The sequence below is a fragment of the Amblyomma americanum genome, chromosome 4, assembly GCF_052857255.1.
Source record: "Amblyomma americanum isolate KBUSLIRL-KWMA chromosome 4, ASM5285725v1, whole genome shotgun sequence".
NCBI classification, from domain to species: domain Eukaryota; kingdom Metazoa; phylum Arthropoda; class Arachnida; order Ixodida; family Ixodidae; genus Amblyomma; species Amblyomma americanum.
The window spans coordinates 46,370,914-46,392,050 of NC_135500.1; the positions used below are offsets into that span (position 1 = coordinate 46,370,914).

Genomic DNA, 21,137 nt, shown 5'->3' on the forward strand with positions numbered 1-21,137 from the left:
TGCTGCTGCTGCTGCTGCTGCTGCTGCTGCTGCTGCTGCTGCTGCTGCTGCTGCTGCTGCTGCTGCTGCTGCTGCTGCTGCTGCTGCTGCTGCTGCTGCTGCTGCTGCTGCTGCTGCTGCTGCTGCTGCTGCTGCTGCTGCTGCTGCTGCTGCTGCTGCTGCTGCTGCTGCTGCTGCTGCTGCTGCTGCTGCTGCTGCTGCTGCTGCTGCTGCTGCTGCTGCTGCTGCTGCTGCTGCTGCTGCTGCTGCTGCTGCTGCTGCTGCTGCTGCTGCTGCTGCTGCTGCTGCTGCTGCTGCTGCTGCTGCTGCTGCTGCTGCTGCTGCTGCTGCTGCTGCTGCTGCTGCTGCTGCTGCTGCTGCTGCTGCTGCTGCTGCTGCTGCTGCTGCTGCTGCTGCTGCTGCTGCTGCTGCTGCTGCTGCTGCTGCTGCTGCTGCTGCTGCTGCTGCTGCTGCTGCTGCTGCTGCTGCTGCTGCTGCTGCTGCTGCTGCTGCTGCTGCTGCTGCTGCTGCTGCTGCTGCTGCTGCTGCTGCTGCTGCTGCTGCTGCTGCTGCTGCTGCTGCTGCTGCTGCTGCTGCTGCTGCTGCTGCTGCTGCTGCTGCTGCTGCTGCTGCTGCTGCTGCTGCTGCTGCTGCTGCTGCTGCTGCTGCTGCTGCTGCTGCTGCTGCTGCTGCTGCTGCTGCTGCTGCTGCTGCTGCTGCTGCTGCTGCTGCTGCTGCTGCTGCTGCTGCTGCTGCTGCTGCTGCTGCTGCTGCTGCTGCTGCTGCTGCTGCTGCTGCTGCTGCTGCTGCTGCTGCTGCTGCTGCTGCTGCTGCTGCTGCTGCTGCTGCTGCTGCTGCTGCTGCTGCTGCTGCTGCTGCTGCTGCTGCTGCTGCTGCTGCTGCTGCTGCTGCTGCTGCTGCTGCTGCTGCTGCTGCTGCTGCTGCTGCTGCTGCTGCTGCTGCTGCTGCTGCTGCTGCTGCTGCTGCTGCTGCTGCTGCTGCTGCTGCTGCTGCTGCTGCTGCTGCTGCTGCTGCTGCTGCTGCTGCTGCTGCTGCTGCTGCTGCTGCTGCTGCTGCTGCTGCTGCTGCTGCTGCTGCTGCTGCTGCTGCTGCTGCTGCTGCTGCTGCTGCTGCTGCTGCTGCTGCTGCTGCTGCTGCTGCTGCTGCTGCTGCTGCTGCTGCTGCTGCTGCTGCTGCTGCTGCTGCTGCTGCTGCTGCTGCTGCTGCTGCTGCTGCTGCTGCTGCTGCTGCTGCTGCTGCTGCTGCTGCTGCTGCTGCTGCTGCTGCTGCTGCTGCTGCTGCTGCTGCTGCTGCTGCTGCTGCTGCTGCTGCTGCTGCTGCTGCTGCTGCTGCTGCTGCTGCTGCTGCTGCTGCTGCTGCTGCTGCTGCTGCTGCTGCTGCTGCTGCTGCTGCTGCTGCTGCTGCTGCTGCTGCTGCTGCTGCTGCTGCTGCTGCTGCTGCTGCTGCTGCTGCTGCTGCTGCTGCTGCTGCTGCTGCTGCTGCTGCTGCTGCTGCTGCTGCTGCTGCTGCTGCTGCTGCTGCTGCTGCTGCTGCTGCTGCTGCTGCTGCTGCTGCTGCTGCTGCTGCTGCTGCTGCTGCTGCTGCTGCTGCTGCTGCTGCTGCTGCTGCTGCTGCTGCTGCTGCTGCTGCTGCTGCTGCTGCTGCTGCTGCTGCTGCTGCTGCTGCTGCTGCTGCTGCTGCTGCTGCTGCTGCTGCTGCTGCTGCTGCTGCTGCTGCTGCTGCTGCTGCTGCTGCTGCTGCTGCTGCTGCTGCTGCTGCTGCTGCTGCTGCTGCTGCTGCTGCTGCTGCTGCTGCTGCTGCTGCTGCTGCTGCTGCTGCTGCTGCTGCTGCTGCTGCTGCTGCTGCTGCTGCTGCTGCTGCTGCTGCTGCTGCTGCTGCTGCTGCTGCTGCTGCTGCTGCTGCTGCTGCTGCTGCTGCTGCTGCTGCTGCTGCTGCTGCTGCTGCTGCTGCTGCTGCTGCTGCTGCTGCTGCTGCTGCTGCTGCTGCTGCTGCTGCTGCTGCTGCTGCTGCTGCTGCTGCTGCTGCTGCTGCTGCTGCTGCTGCTGCTGCTGCTGCTGCTGCTGCTGCTGCTGCTGCTGCTGCTGCTGCTGCTGCTGCTGCTGCTGCTGCTGCTGCTGCTGCTGCTGCTGCTGCTGCTGCTGCTGCTGCTGCTGCTGCTGCTGCTGCTGCTGCTGCTGCTGCTGCTGCTGCTGCTGCTGCTGCTGCTGCTGCTGCTGCTGCTGCTGCTGCTGCTGCTGCTGCTGCTGCTGCTGCTGCTGCTGCTGCTGCTGCTGCTGCTGCTGCTGCTGCTGCTGCTGCTGCTGCTGCTGCTGCTGCTGCTGCTGCTGCTGCTGCTGCTGCTGCTGCTGCTGCTGCTGCTGCTGCTGCTGCTGCTGCTGCTGCTGCTGCTGCTGCTGCTGCTGCTGCTGCTGCTGCTGCTGCTGCTGCTGCTGCTGCTGCTGCTGCTGCTGCTGCTGCTGCTGCTGCTGCTGCTGCTGCTGCTGCTGCTGCTGCTGCTGCTGCTGCTGCTGCTGCTGCTGCTGCTGCTGCTGCTGCTGCTGCTGCTGCTGCTGCTGCTGCTGCTGCTGCTGCTGCTGCTGCTGCTGCTGCTGCTGCTGCTGCTGCTGCTGCTGCTGCTGCTGCTGCTGCTGCTGCTGCTGCTGCTGCTGCTGCTGCTGCTGCTGCTGCTGCTGCTGCTGCTGCTGCTGCTGCTGCTGCTGCTGCTGCTGCTGCTGCTGCTGCTGCTGCTGCTGCTGCTGCTGCTGCTGCTGCTGCTGCTGCTGCTGCTGCTGCTGCTGCTGCTGCTGCTGCTGCTGCTGCTGCTGCTGCTGCTGCTGCTGCTGCTGCTGCTGCTGCTGCTGCTGCTGCTGCTGCTGCTGCTGCTGCTGCTGCTGCTGCTGCTGCTGCTGCTGCTGCTGCTGCTGCTGCTGCTGCTGCTGCTGCTGCTGCTGCTGCTGCTGCTGCTGCTGCTGCTGCTGCTGCTGCTGCTGCTGCTGCTGCTGCTGCTGCTGCTGCTGCTGCTGCTGCTGCTGCTGCTGCTGCTGCTGCTGCTGCTGCTGCTGCTGCTGCTGCTGCTGCTGCTGCTGCTGCTGCTGCTGCTGCTGCTGCTGCTGCTGCTGCTGCTGCTGCTGCTGCTGCTGCTGCTGCTGCTGCTGCTGCTGCTGCTGCTGCTGCTGCTGCTGCTGCTGCTGCTGCTGCTGCTGCTGCTGCTGCTGCTGCTGCTGCTGCTGCTGCTGCTGCTGCTGCTGCTGCTGCTGCTGCTGCTGCTGCTGCTGCTGCTGCTGCTGCTGCTGCTGCTGCTGCTGCTGCTGCTGCTGCTGCTGCTGCTGCTGCTGCTGCTGCTGCTGCTGCTGCTGCTGCTGCTGCTGCTGCTGCTGCTGCTGCTGCTGCTGCTGCTGCTGCTGCTGCTGCTGCTGCTGCTGCTGCTGCTGCTGCTGCTGCTGCTGCTGCTGCTGCTGCTGCTGCTGCTGCTGCTGCTGCTGCTGCTGCTGCTGCTGCTGCTGCTGCTGCTGCTGCTGCTGCTGCTGCTGCTGCTGCTGCTGCTGCTGCTGCTGCTGCTGCTGCTGCTGCTGCTGCTGCTGCTGCTGCTGCTGCTGCTGCTGCTGCTGCTGCTGCTGCTGCTGCTGCTGCTGCTGCTGCTGCTGCTGCTGCTGCTGCTGCTGCTGCTGCTGCTGCTGCTGCTGCTGCTGCTGCTGCTGCTGCTGCTGCTGCTGCTGCTGCTGCTGCTGCTGCTGCTGCTGCTGCTGCTGCTGCTGCTGCTGCTGCTGCTGCTGCTGCTGCTGCTGCTGCTGCTGCTGCTGCTGCTGCTGCTGCTGCTGCTGCTGCTGCTGCTGCTGCTGCTGCTGCTGCTGCTGCTGCTGCTGCTGCTGCTGCTGCTGCTGCTGCTGCTGCTGCTGCTGCTGCTGCTGCTGCTGCTGCTGCTGCTGCTGCTGCTGCTGCTGCTGCTGCTGCTGCTGCTGCTGCTGCTGCTGCTGCTGCTGCTGCTGCTGCTGCTGCTGCTGCTGCTGCTGCTGCTGCTGCTGCTGCTGCTGCTGCTGCTGCTGCTGCTGCTGCTGCTGCTGCTGCTGCTGCTGCTGCTGCTGCTGCTGCTGCTGCTGCTGCTGCTGCTGCTGCTGCTGCTGCTGCTGCTGCTGCTGCTGCTGCTGCTGCTGCTGCTGCTGCTGCTGCTGCTGCTGCTGCTGCTGCTGCTGCTGCTGCTGCTGCTGCTGCTGCTGCTGCTGCTGCTGCTGCTGCTGCTGCTGCTGCTGCTGCTGCTGCTGCTGCTGCTGCTGCTGCTGCTGCTGCTGCTGCTGCTGCTGCTGCTGCTGCTGCTGCTGCTGCTGCTGCTGCTGCTGCTGCTGCTGCTGCTGCTGCTGCTGCTGCTGCTGCTGCTGCTGCTGCTGCTGCTGCTGCTGCTGCTGCTGCTGCTGCTGCTGCTGCTGCTGCTGCTGCTGCTGCTGCTGCTGCTGCTGCTGCTGCTGCTGCTGCTGCTGCTGCTGCTGCTGCTGCTGCTGCTGCTGCTGCTGCTGCTGCTGCTGCTGCTGCTGCTGCTGCTGCTGCTGCTGCTGCTGCTGCTGCTGCTGCTGCTGCTGCTGCTGCTGCTGCTGCTGCTGCTGCTGCTGCTGCTGCTGCTGCTGCTGCTGCTGCTGCTGCTGCTGCTGCTGCTGCTGCTGCTGCTGCTGCTGCTGCTGCTGCTGCTGCTGCTGCTGCTGCTGCTGCTGCTGCTGCTGCTGCTGCTGCTGCTGCTGCTGCTGCTGCTGCTGCTGCTGCTGCTGCTGCTGCTGCTGCTGCTGCTGCTGCTGCTGCTGCTGCTGCTGCTGCTGCTGCTGCTGCTGCTGCTGCTGCTGCTGCTGCTGCTGCTGCTGCTGCTGCTGCTGCTGCTGCTGCTGCTGCTGCTGCTGCTGCTGCTGCTGCTGCTGCTGCTGCTGCTGCTGCTGCTGCTGCTGCTGCTGCTGCTGCTGCTGCTGCTGCTGCTGCTGCTGCTGCTGCTGCTGCTGCTGCTGCTGCTGCTGCTGCTGCTGCTGCTGCTGCTGCTGCTGCTGCTGCTGCTGCTGCTGCTGCTGCTGCTGCTGCTGCTGCTGCTGCTGCTGCTGCTGCTGCTGCTGCTGCTGCTGCTGCTGCTGCTGCTGCTGCTGCTGCTGCTGCTGCTGCTGCTGCTGCTGCTGCTGCTGCTGCTGCTGCTGCTGCTGCTGCTGCTGCTGCTGCTGCTGCTGCTGCTGCTGCTGCTGCTGCTGCTGCTGCTGCTGCTGCTGCTGCTGCTGCTGCTGCTGCTGCTGCTGCTGCTGCTGCTGCTGCTGCTGCTGCTGCTGCTGCTGCTGCTGCTGCTGCTGCTGCTGCTGCTGCTGCTGCTGCTGCTGCTGCTGCTGCTGCTGCTGCTGCTGCTGCTGCTGCTGCTGCTGCTGCTGCTGCTGCTGCTGCTGCTGCTGCTGCTGCTGCTGCTGCTGCTGCTGCTGCTGCTGCTGCTGCTGCTGCTGCTGCTGCTGCTGCTGCTGCTGCTGCTGCTGCTGCTGCTGCTGCTGCTGCTGCTGCTGCTGCTGCTGCTGCTGCTGCTGCTGCTGCTGCTGCTGCTGCTGCTGCTGCTGCTGCTGCTGCTGCTGCTGCTGCTGCTGCTGCTGCTGCTGCTGCTGCTGCTGCTGCTGCTGCTGCTGCTGCTGCTGCTGCTGCTGCTGCTGCTGCTGCTGCTGCTGCTGCTGCTGCTGCTGCTGCTGCTGCTGCTGCTGCTGCTGCTGCTGCTGCTGCTGCTGCTGCTGCTGCTGCTGCTGCTGCTGCTGCTGCTGCTGCTGCTGCTGCTGCTGCTGCTGCTGCTGCTGCTGCTGCTGCTGCTGCTGCTGCTGCTGCTGCTGCTGCTGCTGCTGCTGCTGCTGCTGCTGCTGCTGCTGCTGCTGCTGCTGCTGCTGCTGCTGCTGCTGCTGCTGCTGCTGCTGCTGCTGCTGCTGCTGCTGCTGCTGCTGCTGCTGCTGCTGCTGCTGCTGCTGCTGCTGCTGCTGCTGCTGCTGCTGCTGCTGCTGCTGCTGCTGCTGCTGCTGCTGCTGCTGCTGCTGCTGCTGCTGCTGCTGCTGCTGCTGCTGCTGCTGCTGCTGCTGCTGCTGCTGCTGCTGCTGCTGCTGCTGCTGCTGCTGCTGCTGCTGCTGCTGCTGCTGCTGCTGCTGCTGCTGCTGCTGCTGCTGCCGCCGCCGCCGCTGCCGCTGCCGCTGCCGCTGCCGCCGCCGCCGCCGCCGCTGCCGCCGCTGCCGCCGCTGCCGCCGCTGCTGCCGCTGCTGCCGCTGCTGCCGCTGCTGCCGCCGCCGCCGCCGCCGCCGCCGCCGCCGCCGCCGCCGCCGCCGCCGCTGCCGCTGCCGCTGCCGCTGCCGCTGCCGCCGCTGCTGCTGCTGCTGCTGCTGCTGCCGCCGCCGCCGCCGCCGCCGCCGCTGCCGCTGCCGCTGCCGCTGCTGCTGCTGCTGCTGCTGCTGCTGCTGCCGCTGCCGCTGCCGCTGCCGCTGCCGCTGCTGCCGCTGCCGCCGCCGCCGCTGCCGCCGCCGCCGCCGCCGCTGCCGCCGCCGCTGCCGCCGCCGCCGCCGCTGCCACCCCCGCCGCCGCCGCCGCCGCCGCCTCCGCCGCTGCTGCTGCTGCTGCTGCTGCTTTATACGTCAGATCTGTGGTCTTGCTGTCCGCAGTTGTAGCACACTTGCCTCGTCGGTCGGTATGGGTGGCATTTGTATTCGCCTCCCCACCAGTTTACCATCTTGGGAATGAAGGGCGCCTGTCGGAGATAATGAGGGCTGTCTTCGACTACCCCAGCATTCTGGCCCGCAGTACGGTTACACCCTGGGTGCGCAGTGTCAGGTTTTTCACCAATTCTTTTCCCGTGGTCCCGGCGTCTATCCCGTGAATCACGGCACGCTTGCAATCTTCAGGTGTCGCTACGTATTTATTGACTTGAAAAGAGCGTCCTCCGAAGCTCAAGCTGGTGACTCCACGAATTAACTTCGCGGTCTCGTCGCTTGGTGTGCTCGCTATTATGATGTTGGAGCCCAGTCGCAATCTGACGATAATGTCCTTGCCGCCTCTACTCTTGTTTCCGCAGGCCGCGCCGATAGCTTTCGCTACATCGGCTTCTTGCAGTGCGTTCACCGGCAATCGATCCTTCGGTCTAATAATAATCTTCGTGTCGTTCCTCGGGAGAGGCGGCGCCCTTTGCCTAGGCCGCTGCGTTGCTCTCCCGCCGTTTGAATTTGGCACGCTCGCGCTTTCCGCGCCGGCAACTCCGTCGCTTTTTGTGACGTCCCTTGCCGGCGCCATCTTGCCATTGTTTGCCCCTGCCAGGGGCTCTCCATTTTTCAAAACTGCGGCGTTCCGTGAACCGCGTTTTTGAGCCTTAATTTCGCGCTTGATCAGGAAGAGAGTCCAATCGTATTCACTCTTCGGATGATTTGTTGGCTCCGCTGCTTCGTGAAGCATAAAGGCGCCTTCGTAGTACCCGGTGTCCGCGGCCTCTAGGTCGGAGGTGGCCTCGAGGTGGTCGGCTTCCATTTCTTGAGCTTCGAGCATATTTTGGCGAATCCGCTCAGTGGTGATTCGAAATTCGGCAAACCCGTGTGGCGGAGACCGATTCCAGGCTGCGTCGATGCCATGGTGTCGGTCTTGCTGCCCGCAAGCGCCGTAAAGTGCTAGGCCTAACGTTAGGCTTAGCGCTTGTGCTCCGCTTGGCCACGTGGAAAGCCTCAAAAGTCCGATATACCCCCAAAATGGGCCTACCGTATTGAAACCGATATCCAGGTGGTTAGAATCGTGAGCAGTATCAGATACAACCAGTGGTTAATGGCCCGATGAGTGATAGTGGTCCGAGTTGGTCTAAAAAATGCAGAACCTATGCGACGCACGTGCGCACTCCTCCGCTGCCACGACGGAACCCCCAAAGGTAAGCTTGAACTCCAATAGAGCTTATAACCTGAGTATAACATCGTCGCCAGACGTGCCGATCAGCCAGCAAAGCAAAACTATGAGGCAACCAGACTGAACAGATGCTTCCGCGCGTCTACTCGCTTCCATTATCATCATAATTAGCCTGACTACGTTCATTGCAGGGCAAAGGCCACTCCCATGCCTCTCCAATTGACCCTGCCCTTTGCACGCTGCGGCCACCGTAACCCCGCAAACCTCCTAATCTCATCCACCCACCTGACCTGCCGTCCCCTGCTACGCTTGCCTTCTCTTGGAATCCACTCCGTTACCCTTAGGGATCAACGGTTATCTTGCCTGCGCATTAGATCCTGCTCAAGCCGATTTCTTCCTCTTGTTTTCGACTAGGATGTTATTAACACGCGTTTGTTCCCTGTTCCACTCTGCCCTCTTGCTATCTCTTAACATTACGCCTACCATTTTTCTTCCCATGGCTCGCTGCGTTGTCCTTAACTTGAGCAGAACCCTTTTTGTTAGCCTCCACGTTTCTGCCCTATAGGTGAGTACTGGTAAGACACAGCTGTTTTATGCATTTTTCTGTGCACTTCAAGCAGTACACACTAAACAAATTCTCACCCTTAAGGGTGCAAATCAGCTGTCCCCAGACGAACACCTTTTTGGATGCTAAAAAGGGTGCAGAGATCAGCACCCTTCAGGAAGGGTGCACAGCATGAAAGTTTATAGGGCGCGCATCAGGCCAAGGCTTTTGCTTCATGGGAAAATCAATGTGGAGCATCCTTCCAACATGCATTCGTAGAGGTATTATGAAAAATAGTACCCTTTAATGAGGGTGCAACCATTACATACTGTAAAGTATCATTAAGTGCACCCTCCTTAGGGGTGCTGATCTCTGCACCCTTTTTTAGCACCGAACAATTGGAAAAGGGTGTTCGTCTGGGGACAGCTGATTTACACCCTAAAGGATGAGAATTTGTTTAGTGTGTAGGACAAATCAACAAAGTGTACAGCGCACACACAAAGGCGAGAAGGTAACACAAGCGCCGACTCGCGACTGATTTATTCGACAGAAAAAACTCGTTCTATACCCCCGACAATGCCATATCCACGACCACGCGCAGTTAAAAAATCTGCCTTCTTTTTCGTACAAATTAATCGACGAGTCACTGACACAGTCGCCCCCCCCCCCTCCCCCTTTTCTTATGAAAACGCCTCGGTAAGTTCACGTGCGACCTGATCTTTGCTTCTCCTCAAATTGTTTTGTTTCTTCCAGCAAAGGCAGGCACGGCTTGCCGCGTGTCGCCCCGGGACATGCGCCGCAGTGCAGGGGTAAATTCGACCGTGTTTTAGACCTAATCGAAAGCTGGTGCTTCCTTAAACGATCATTTAAACATCGGCCCGTCTGACCAATGTGTACCCTTCTACAGGTTAGGGGAACCTAATAAACCTCATGGTTTTTCAATGCATCTTCGTGTTTACTTTTTTTTCGTCTTTCTTTCTTTTTCTGTGTAAATTATAAGTGTATAAGTTCATGCACTGATAACGTTTTTTTGTTGTGTCAGCCCAGCCGATGTCAAGTGCATGGGGCCGTGGACCTCGTCAAGCCGTTTGTGTGGCTTTTAGTCTACGGCCCTCAGTATCAGTATCAATGTACCTGACGCTTTGAATTTGAATTCGAATTTGAACCCCGGCCCGGCACCTGACGGAAAGGGTGGCATGTCGCTTCATGCAGTCTGGCGCACTCTTCCTTTCGGGCATGACCCATGGGCACAATTAGGTCAACTTGCACGGGACAGAAAGCACCACCGGAACACCGTAACGCTTCGCCATATTTTTCAAATTGTGGCAAGCCCTATGAAGGTAGGGCAGCACTGCTGGTTTACTTCCCTAGACTGGCCACCATCTGAGCACCGGCCTAGCTTTCCTCTTTCAAATTTCTCTGCCACAGAAGTAGTGACCTTAACAGGGAAACGTTCAAATCCGTCCACATTTTTTATGCACTAATTTTATAGAATTAGAGCGCACTCCATTCTGGATCTAATATATTTATTATAGACGAGAAGGTCGAGCTTACTAGAAGCATCTGTAGGGTTCCGCCCTGAATAAAACACCTTGGTAAATGCGGGGGAAGGAATGTCTGTAATAATATTTAGGGCTAATAATAATATTACCCCTCAACATGCACGATGTGCCATCTACGTAATGCAAATAATCTGCCGTCTTTGAGAAAAGAGACTAAAATATTTTTTCTCCCAGTGTTCGCAACAGGACGGTTTTTTCTTGATTTTATTCCACATCTCATTTATGAGCAACCAGAGCGCATCCCGTAGGAAATCGTGATCAGGGTGCACGTTTGTGCTCTTAAAAACACTGCACTCGTATGCAAAGGGTTTGACAGACACTTTCTCAGAAAAAGCACCCGCCAGGTCATTACCATAAATTAAAAAAGCCGCGTAACTAAGACACTTTGGGTGCATCTGATGGGAGAGTAAACGCCTGAGATTGGCAGGCGTTAACTTTTACGCACTTTTTCCTGTGACTAAGATAATCAATAATTCAATATGTGAGATAATCAGGGACGCCCAAGCGTATGATTTTTTTCAGATGAATTTGCAGTGAGGCACTCTGTCAAATGCCTTGCAAGAATTTAATTTAAGTACATCAACCTACCCGATTTATCAAGCGCAACTGTAAATTCATTAATGGTCATAACTGAGTTGAGAATTCTCTTTCGGAAGCCATGTTGAACATGTTACAAAACTTTATTTTCAGCAAAAAAAAACTAAAAATAGCAAGCAACTTTATGTTCAAGTAACTTACAACAGGACGAAAAGAATGAACTTGCTCGGTAATTATAAGTAGTTAGCTGTCATCGTTTTTTATGAGTTGGTATACGACACGGGCTAACCACCAGTCTTCCGCTACGTAGCCGAAATAAAAAGAAGCTTGAAAGATCTTCGTTAAGAATTCGGACAATTGGGCTGCAAAACTTTTGAGAAAGACATTTGGAAGCGCACCTCAACCAAACCATTCTTGATCACCGACCTCACGCAGCATGGACCGGACGCCATTACCGCAAGGAGGACGCTTTGAAAGTGCAAGTTAAAACTTGGTGCTGTCATCGTACAGTCGGTTACAAAGTAACCATTAATTGGAATTTTGTTCAACTTATCTGACTTTCCACCTAGAAGCGCGAAAACAGCTGTGCAGAGTGATGAGGCAACCGCATTGACAAAATGACAATTTTGTACAATTTTCCTCTTTGTTTTGACAAACGCGGCATTGAAGCAAGAAAACTGAAGTTCCTGTTCTATTTTAAGGAGCTGCATATTCACGAAAAATCATACTTTTGTCACCAAAAACAGCTGTATATTGTCGTCCTTATGCCATTATCGTACAGTCGGTTACAAAGTAATTATTGCCAGGAGGGAACACTTGGCAGCGGTGACGCCGGTGCGAACGGCAGCTAAACAAAATCTTTCGCATATCGCAGGTTAGAGCACTTTCTTTTTTTTTTTCGCGCCGCTGTTACTATCGCTGTCGCTGCTGCCAATGCAAGAGTGACTTTTTATGCCTAGTGAGTTTTTAGTGACTGCTTAGTGCTTGGTTTATTAATGGCTTTTTGTTTGCCCTACATAAAATGGCAAAGGAAATCGCCAAGCTTTTTAACGAATTGAGTGATAAACTGAAAGCAGAGTTTAAGTCGCACAGAGAAACAATGGAAAGGAACTTCCGCTCAGATGAACGCACCTTGCGCACTGAGCTTGAAGACATAAAGGCAAGCCTGGACTTTTGTAGTAAGGGGCTGGATGAAGCAAACAAACTTCTTGGAACTACTGTAACAGAAAACAACACACTGAAGAAGGAAAATGTAATGCTGAGGCAAAAATTGCAGGCCGTCGAAAAGGAGCTAAATGATTCCCAAACCAGCCTAGTGATATCAGAGCAGTGCACGCGGAACAGAAATTTAGAAATTAAAGGTGTGCTGCAGGACCCAAATGAAAGCATTCCTGAGATCTTGGAAGAATTTGGTAAAGCGATAGGAGAGACAATTACCCGCACTGACATTGACGCATGCCACGGGGTAGCAACGAAGAACGAAAACAGCTCAAACATTGTCGTCCAGTTGCAAAGACGAGAAAAGCGTGACAAGGTCCTGGAAAAGGCAAAAAGCAAAAAATCCCAAATTCGACTCTTGGCGTGCGCAACAGGGCTTCAGATGAGGATCAATCTGGTTCCCAAAACGAGATGCCCATATATGTAAATGAACACCTATGTCTTTACCTCAAGAAATTTCTAAGAACAGCCATTGCCAGCAAGCGTGAGCACAGCTGGCGATTTGTGTGGGTCAGAAATGAACAAACCTTTGCCCGTCACAATGAAACGTCAGCGGCGATTTCAGTCAAGCATGAGAGCGACCTCGACAAGATATGCGCTATCAATGACGTCTCTGATCTTTCGTCGTAAGCTTTTGTATAAGCTTTCGTTGCATGAGTCATGGCGATTCTTCCAGAAGATCTCCAAATAACAGTTCAAAATAACCAAGCCGTCAACTGGTTCAAAATATTTCATCTAAATGCTAGATCTGTCCGACCAAAATGGGATACATACTGCTCCTGTTGGAATCATGTGGCACAAAGTTCGACGTATTGATGTTCACGGAGACCTGGGATAGTGATGGTTGAGAACATTTAGTGTTACACGACTATAGTTATTTCTTCTTGAACAGAAAAGAGTGTACAGGAGGCAGGGTTGCTATACACACTTTAAATCCCGGTTTTATTATCGCATCTCAATATATTACAGTGAATATCGATTACGAAGTTTTGTGTATCCTGAAGGGAAAGAGTATGCTCGCTGTTCTGTACAGATCCCCCCACGCAAACGTGGCAGCTTTTCTAAATTTCTTGGAGGACGTACTATCTTTTGCAAATATGAATGAACATGTACTAACTATCGGCGGTGATTTAAATATTGACATTCTGAAAAGTTCAAACGCTGCTAGAGAGCTGTCAATGATTTTACAGTGCCGCAACAGTATAGTAGCTCCCACTCGTGTTACACCCGCGACATGTTCCTTGATTGACATATTTATTACAAATGCATCTTATTCAATTCAATTCAATTCCATTTATTTTCCAGAAAATTCTGGTGGCTGCCTGGACTAAAAGCTGTAGGTATACAGCTTGACGAGACCCAGGCAGCCGTTACAAGGCATAGAAGCAGACTTTGTTGAGAACATTTACATACACACAAAAAAACGAACACATAGTCAGGTTACAGTTTTCACAAAAAACAGGACAGCCAGAAAGCACAAAATCATCAATAAATTACAATAGGGAAATACAGAAAACATATTTACATATGATACAAGGGAGCAGCTGTACTTGGGCGCGAATTATACGTCAGGAATTATTTTTGAAGAAATAATTCACGCAATGCTTTCTTAGTAGGGTTATTTATGTCTTTATATGTATTTAAAATTACTGGAAGATTGTGCTGTAGTGCTTGGAACTTATAGTCAGTGCGAAAATGGGGAACTAACCAAGTGTCTGTGTGGCGAGTATTAACTGTGTGATCGTTCTGTTTCAGTAGCGCAGTGCCTTCTATCATAGACCTAAAGGATAACGACAGATGAAATGAAAGCAATATGATTCCACCATAACTATAACGTCCTTAGCTCTGACATCAGTGACCATTTCCTATCATTTTACTCTCGAAACAGCATTTGTCATATCAGAGACACACGAAGCCTGAAGTCACGCACCGCGAAATATCTTATGACACGATTATCAAACTTTCAGACAAAACATTTCATCTGAAGGCTGGAACGTAATATTCTCCCTTAGAGACGTCAATGAATCATATGATGCATTTTTAAACATCTTTAAAAAACACTATTACGTATCTTTTCTGATAAAAACGCATCGTGTACATCAAAAGTCGCGTAAACCATGGATTACCAGGGACCTCCTAAAACTCATTCGTGTGAAAGATAAGATGTATCAACCTTTCATACACTCTCGTGATGGTCAGAAGTTGCGCTAATACGAAGCCTTTAGGAACAAGTTAAATAAGTCCATAAAATTCAAGAGAAAATTACTACAAACAAAAATTTGAGACTTGCTGCCATCCCAAAAGTGATACGATGTGGAAAAACCTAAATAAGGTTCTAAATAGGCAAAAGGCAATTAGCAACAATACCTGCATTTTATTTGAATGGTACAGAAGTCACTGGCGCTAGCCTTGGAAATAAATTCTGACGTCTTCATCGAAATAGGCAGCTCTAATCCTTTTCCAGAAGCGGCATTCTGCATTTCACCTTTACTACAGTCTATTTTTTTCCAGCCTACAAGAGCCTCTGAAATTACTTCCATTTTTCCCGCCCTTAAAAACAGCCAAAGCCGCGATGCTTACGACATTGAAATATGACCGGTTAAATACGTCATTGATATAATGGCGCTTCTACTAGGCCACATATACAACTGCTCACTTTCCACGGGTATTTTTCCCAATAATATGCAAATCGCAAGGGTAATCGCAATCCACAAACATGGTGACAAAAATACTTTTTGCTACACCCGGCCAGTTTCCATAGTACCAGTTTTCTCTAAGAGCCTCGAGAAGGTCGTCAAAATACGTATTGATAACTTTTCACAGAAACATGAAGTCGTAACCAGGTACCAATTTGGCTTTAGAAAGAACCGTACAACAGAAATAGCGTTGTTGGCGCAAAAAGAAATGATATAAAAGAACTTTGAAGAGAAATTATTCGTTCTTAGACTATATCTAGATTTTAGAAAGGCCTTCAGTTGCGTGAATTATACAATTTTGGTAGATAAACTTGAGAGATAGGGGTTTAGAAGAACAGCTCAAAAAGTGATGCACTCTTATCTTGAAGGCAGATTACAATTCACTGACATAAGTAATCACAAATTGCAGCTCAGACGTACATAAACTGGGGTTCCGCAAGGAAGTATCCTTGGGCCCACTTTGTTTCTATACTGCATAAATGATACTGTAAAACTAGACGAAGAATGCGAGTTTGTTATTTACGCGGACGACTGTACCGTTTTACGCGGACGACTGTACGCGGACGACTGTACCGTAGAAGCAATAGAAAAATGTGTCAAATCACTTGGGGTGATTTTTTCGTAGCATATCTGATAGAATGATCATGTCAACTACCTTTCATCAAATTAAGCAGGGCTTTGGGAATAATAAACCGGTGCCGCCATTTCCTTCCAACTGAAATAAAAAGCATGATTATTATGCTCTTTTTCATTCCTACCTGCGTTTTTGTTTTAGTATGGGGCAACACCACTGTAACGAATATGGAGAAAATTTCCGTTCTCCAGAAACGAGCCCTCCGCGCAGTTGAAAACATGTCATTCTCGGAACACACAGCACCATTTTTTCATAAGATCATTAAGGCGCAAGACGTGTACGTGCATAAATTACTCTGCACATACAAAAGGACCAATAAAGGTACCGTAGATGCAATGTTCGTTTTAGCGCAACTAAAAAAACCTTTGTGTAACTACTGCTTTCGTCATTAATCACCTTGGCTAGTTCCATCATCATGAACTAATTACGGTAAAATGATGACCCAACATACGTTACCAACAATATTAAATCACTATTCGAATACATAACAAATAGAAAGTGAAAAACTATCCCTTAAAAGTATTACGGAACTGTTCATATAAATTTTGTATACTGCTACCACTACACACTGCACTTATGTAATATGCCATGCTTGCTTTTGTTTTTTTTTTCTAGTTCCAGTGTTTTCTGATGTTGTATGTTTCTCTTTTTTTGCTCTGTTCGCTTGTATTTTTTCATGTAAGCGCATCGTTCCCCACTGCTGATGGGTGACTGGAGCTTAGTCAAGTCGCAAAAAAGTGGCCTTTTCTTCAGTCACCTTTTTTTTCGCTGTATTTTCTTATGCGAAAAATAAATATATTGATTGATTGATTGATTCATTGATACCCATTGTTCCGATTTTGAGTGGTTTTGAACAAACGTTAGGCAAGGCATCGAGACGCCAGTGCCTTTGAGGTGTGCGGGGATCACCCAGCTAGAACCTAAACACTGTGGAAAAACTCAGCGGCGTCATCACAACCTGCCCACCAGATTGTGAACAAACTGCCCGCCGTGGCAGGGGCCACTTAAATTAACGTTTGGTCCCTCGGGAAGAGCAATCTGGGTCGCACACAGCCCACCTATCGCAGCACCTGCGATCACAGGGTAGTGTGTTATCGCTTAAGGGCTGCAGCACTGCACCAGGAAGGGTATGAGGACTCGCAGGAATCTATGAATGTAAAGTATAAAAAGACCTTCTGCATATATGGGAATTAACTCATACGCTATAGCGTGATACCCTTAATGCGGAGCTTAACCGTCCCCTTCAATTTTTTTTGTACTAGTAAGTTACAACTGTCGTTCACATCTACGACTGTTGATCACTAGTGTCATTTTATTCATGGTAATCTGTAAACCTACCATTCTGCATTGCCTGTTGCTCAGTAACCCTCCGCAGTTCGTCTGCCGAGTTATTAAGCACGGCACCGTCATCAGTAAAATAGAGATTGCCTGGATATACTTCATTAAATATTCTCCCCAGCTTTTCCAATACAGTTTTGTCAAAATCTTTTATGTGCGTGTGTATCCTTGTGTTACAATAAATTACACACCGTGAATAGTAATGGAGAGATCGGGCCCCTGCCTGATTAGCTCTTTAAGCACTTGCCCTGATGAGGATTGGTCGCTTTGCAGTCCCTATAGATAGATATGTTTTAGCACTTTTACACATTCCACTCTTATCCATGTGTATTGCGCAATCGCTGCATGACTGCTCACGTTTCGACTGAGCCAAATGCTTTCGCTTAATAGAAGGAGGCGGTATGGGGGGGGTGTAGGTTACCGTATTTAGTCGCATTAAACGCATGCTTTTTTTAAAACCGAAGATAGAATTGAAAAGACACCCCACGCGATATGATCGAATATTCTCGTCAAAATAGAATATTGCGCGAAGAAAAACACTATGTTAAACCTTTCGCGCCATACCGATTGCCGTGCCAGCAAAGGAGAGGACCGCTGGCAGAGAAGCGCGGGCACGCGCGCTCGGATGAGCTCTGGCCGTCATCTCTGGCTAGGATGCACGCATAAAAACCGCTTTTTTACAAAGCGTCCTAAACCTCAGTCCTTGAGCGCCTACTCGTGGCCCATCTTAAACATTTTGTGTCGGGACCCGGGACGCTCCTCCTTGGACCTTCCGAGTGTACCGTGTGTGGCTTCGCCATCGATAGGCTGTAATCCAAGCGTAAGGCTCGACGGATGCAGAAACCTGACTTATAAGCGAGGCAAGTGCTCTTCTGTCCTCCGTTTCTACAACACTCGGCCAAGTAACGTGCCTCTACGAGCGCCTGAAGGCAAATGACGACGAGCTCGAAGAGTGCATCGACGATGACGCAAGCTTTGAAGCAGAGTACGCGACGGTCATCGAGTACGAAGACAGCGCGACGCATACGCTGACCGGACTTCTGAGTCGTCGGCGTCGTCTTTCATCCACAGTGACCTCGAACGCCGAAGCTGCTACTCGTGTCGTCACCGTCCCTTCCGAAATGCCTGTAGGCAAGCTACCGACGCGCACCATCGCAGCTTCCTTCTACGGGGTCTTTAGTCGCTGGAGCGAGCTTTGGGAACAGTTTGACCACATGATTATTCGCAACGGTGATCTAACTCTGGCTCAGAAGTTTCACTATCAGAAACTTTTCCTGAAAGGTGCCGCGGCTTCAACCATCGCGAGCCTTCCAACAACCGAGGCCTGCTACGTGGACGCCGTTTCTGTGCTGAAGAAGCGCTTCGTCGATAAAACTCGTTTGGAACAGGAGTATTTCTCCAGACGTCGGATGTTGACGCCCATTCGCTCGCCGACCGACACCGCGGCATTCCGAAAGCTCCACGAACAAGTCCTTACCAGCATCAGAGGACTAGAGTTCTTGGGCGTGACCAAAAAAAAAAAAGAAGGCGTCGTTTTCTGCGATGATTTCTGCCATTCTCCTCCGGACGCTCCTTGGTGCACTTCTCATGCAGTACCACAGCTCATGTGCAACTGAACTGCCAGCAGCTGGTGCGGCATGCAAATAATGGCCACGACACCGCTGTGACCGCATCGGAGCTGGATAGCTTTCTGGCGTTTCTGGTAACTGAAGTCGAGAGCTTGGAGATGGCTGACTACCAAGACCATCTAGATGCGGTAATGCAATTTCAGACCCGGGCGCAGCACCCGAACAGCCGGTACGGGAGAGCACGTGTGCCAAGGCCCACGCCGGCAGTTCATGGCCGCTCCTCAAAGATCGTAGAGACCTGCGTACTTTGCCAGTCGAAGGAGCGTTTGTCTGAGTAATGCTGGTATTAGCTGCTTCTTCGAGACAAGAGCAGCCCCTGTGAAATGTTATGCGATGCTTCCGCTGCACAAGGTAAGGACACCGAGCTCGAGACTGCCGTCGCAGGATTACCTTCCCCACATACGGGGGTCGACACGGTTCCAGTATGTGTGACGCTGGCGTGATCCGGAGGACATGCCGAGGCGACGACAGAGTAGACACCGACACAACTGTGTGCACCTCCCTGAGATTGTCGTCGTGCCTCCTGCTGAAAATTATGCGTTGGTGGCCAGACTGCAGAGCCAACTGGCATGAAAAGTAGAACAGGGTGCTCACCAAACGCCACAAAGCACGGAAGGAAGCTCGAGTGCTGAGAGCGCGTGTAGATGCGGCAACAATGAAAGTTGAAGCTTTCAAGCGGAAAAAGCATGAACTGGAGGCTGAGCTGGACCAGCTACGTCGGTACAGATTGACACAGCGCAACGGAACGAGTACGAGAAGAAACACGAAACAAAGGACGGGCGAAGAAACACGAAACACAGGACAGCGCCCGTCCTGTGTTTCGTGTTTCTTCTCGTCCTCCTTCCGTTGCGCTGTGTCAATCTGTGTCGTAGAAAGTATGCACAAACTAGCCCACACCAGAATCCTCTGAGTAAGTCGGGAGTTTGACAATTCGCGGTGCGCTGAGAGTGGGACTACCAGCAGGGTGTCAGTTGCTAGCATCATCTACAGTGCTTCGTCATCCCATGCTGATCATGACCATCCTGGCCAGGAGGCAATCAGTAGCCTCCCACGTCAGCTTAAATCTCAACCTACTGATCAGCAAGCCTCACTGACGCAGCTCCGCCTTGATGAAACAACTAAGCTATTTTTTTCCCACAGAACCAAGTGGCCAAACAACTTGGGAAACAAACCGGAGAGGTTAAACATCTGCGAGCAAAATATGAGCTTCGGAAATATCATTAGGACACCCTCAAAGAGCTTAGTCAAGTCATATCAGATCATCAAGACGGCCTGGAACGTATGCTTAATGACCTCGAAGATGAAGCAAGTGGCCGCAGTTGTTTAGGCAAGAGAATTACTGAACTAAGGGCTCTTCTGGGTGCAACAGCAAGGGGAGAATTCTGCTGTATGGGGTTAGTGGAAGCGTCAGGACACAGAGAAATTGGCATTGGAGCTGGACAACAAGAATCTGCGAGCGTCCTTGTAGAAAATGCAGGAATGTTAACAGCGTAAGACCCAGCCCCGTCTTACTCCACAAGTCCTCACAAAAAGGCACTACAGGCTGAGCTTTAGCACCGTACAAAGTACCTGCTTGACCTTAAGCATGCTCATAGCAAGCTGAAGGAAGCTCATCAAGAGAAAAGCACAGAGTTGTCCAGCGCACTGCGGCGACAAAAGCTATACAGAAGCTTGTGCCCTTGGAGCTAAACGCCACACATTTCGCGGCCGGGAGTGTGTTAAATCTTTCGCGCCACACCGATTATCGCGGCAGCGAAGAAAAAGAAGACCGCTGGCAGAGAAGCGTGGGCACGCGAGCTCGGAGGTTAAGCCATATTTGGCTATAGGGTGCACAAAGTTTTTACAAACCGTCATAGACCTCAGTCTTCGGCGCCTATTCGTGGCCGATCTTGACCACAGTATTGCATATTTGCTAGCATACAGGTTGATGCCCTGTACTTCTGGGCCCCAGCTTAGAGAATACGAAAAAAAAAGCTTGAATGCCACATTGGTCCACAAACAGAAGCTCCGAACCAGAAATAGCGGTCAACACGTGCCGAAGCAGCGGCCGAGCAGTGAGACTCCTTGCCGGAGACAGCGCACTTGCGTACCGAACGCGGATTACACGCACCGTCCCGAGGAAATGCGATAGAATACTTGCGACTTGAAGGCTTCGCAAAGGCGTCAATTTCGTTTTCTGAAGGTTCGGCAGACCCACTCAACGTTCGCAGCGCTGTCGTTGCCGCACACCGATGGCAGTAATCCATTTCGGGTGCGCATTAAGCTTGGCGTTGCTACTGCTTGCGAAAAGGCACTATCGCTGTTTTCCGCCGTATCTCTATCTGACGCACTTTTCGGTGATGTCGAACGCTCAAAACTTTCCGACGGCCCCGCGCGTACAAACTGCGTACAAACAAGCACAGCTCATCGCACAGAATGAGACATCCAAAAGGCGCTTTCACCAATTGTGGTTACTTCGATAGTGTTGGTAGAACAACGGAGACAGGAGACGTTTCAGGCCAGATCAGGGCCGGCTACACGACCACTCCCATCCCTCGTCATGTCCAGCCCAGCCTACACAAAGGCAGCAGTGACGCTCGACCTCAGTACAAAAACGAAGTACAGGCGAGCCCGACTAAACATATGCGGGCCGCGAGCTACTCCAACAGCAAAGCCATGGTGGCTACGGTGGTCGAGGCTAATTACCGTGAGCTCGTTCCTGCCACATATATACGAAATGTCCCGTAACTGAGGCCGTCGCTGTAGCTATTGCTGAGGGCAATAGACGGGGCAAATCCTTCACAGTCATCTCTGACTCGCAAACGGCCTCGCAACTTTACAAAAGGCACACACTGGAGAGCACCTTAAGCATCCTGAGGCAATGTGAGTCTCGATAGACCCACAGGAAAAGTCGGCGGAGACACTTAAGACTGCTCACTTTGTGAACGCAGTCGCCGCGTGCTGCGGCGTGATCTAACCCGATTCCACGAAGCTGGCAATTCTACCTCTGCATGGATCTACGAAAGCGCCGCCGCACTCCTTCTGATCTGCGCGCTAACTTCGTGAAAGCAGTCGCCGCCTTACCACTGACCGCGCCCTGCCTTAAGGGTATGACGCGATAGCTGATAGGTTAATGCTCATATATGCGGAACTAGTATTTCCTTACTTAAC

The 21,137-nt window shown here is 53.0% G+C and overlaps 1 pseudogene; it reads left to right on the plus strand.

Moving 5' to 3' along the window:
- The first annotated feature begins 18,642 nt into the window (after nt 1-18,642).
- Nucleotides 18,643-19,676, plus strand: LOC144129479 (coiled-coil domain-containing protein 102A-like; annotated as a pseudogene).
- Nucleotides 19,677-21,137: the final 1,461 nt, after the last annotated feature.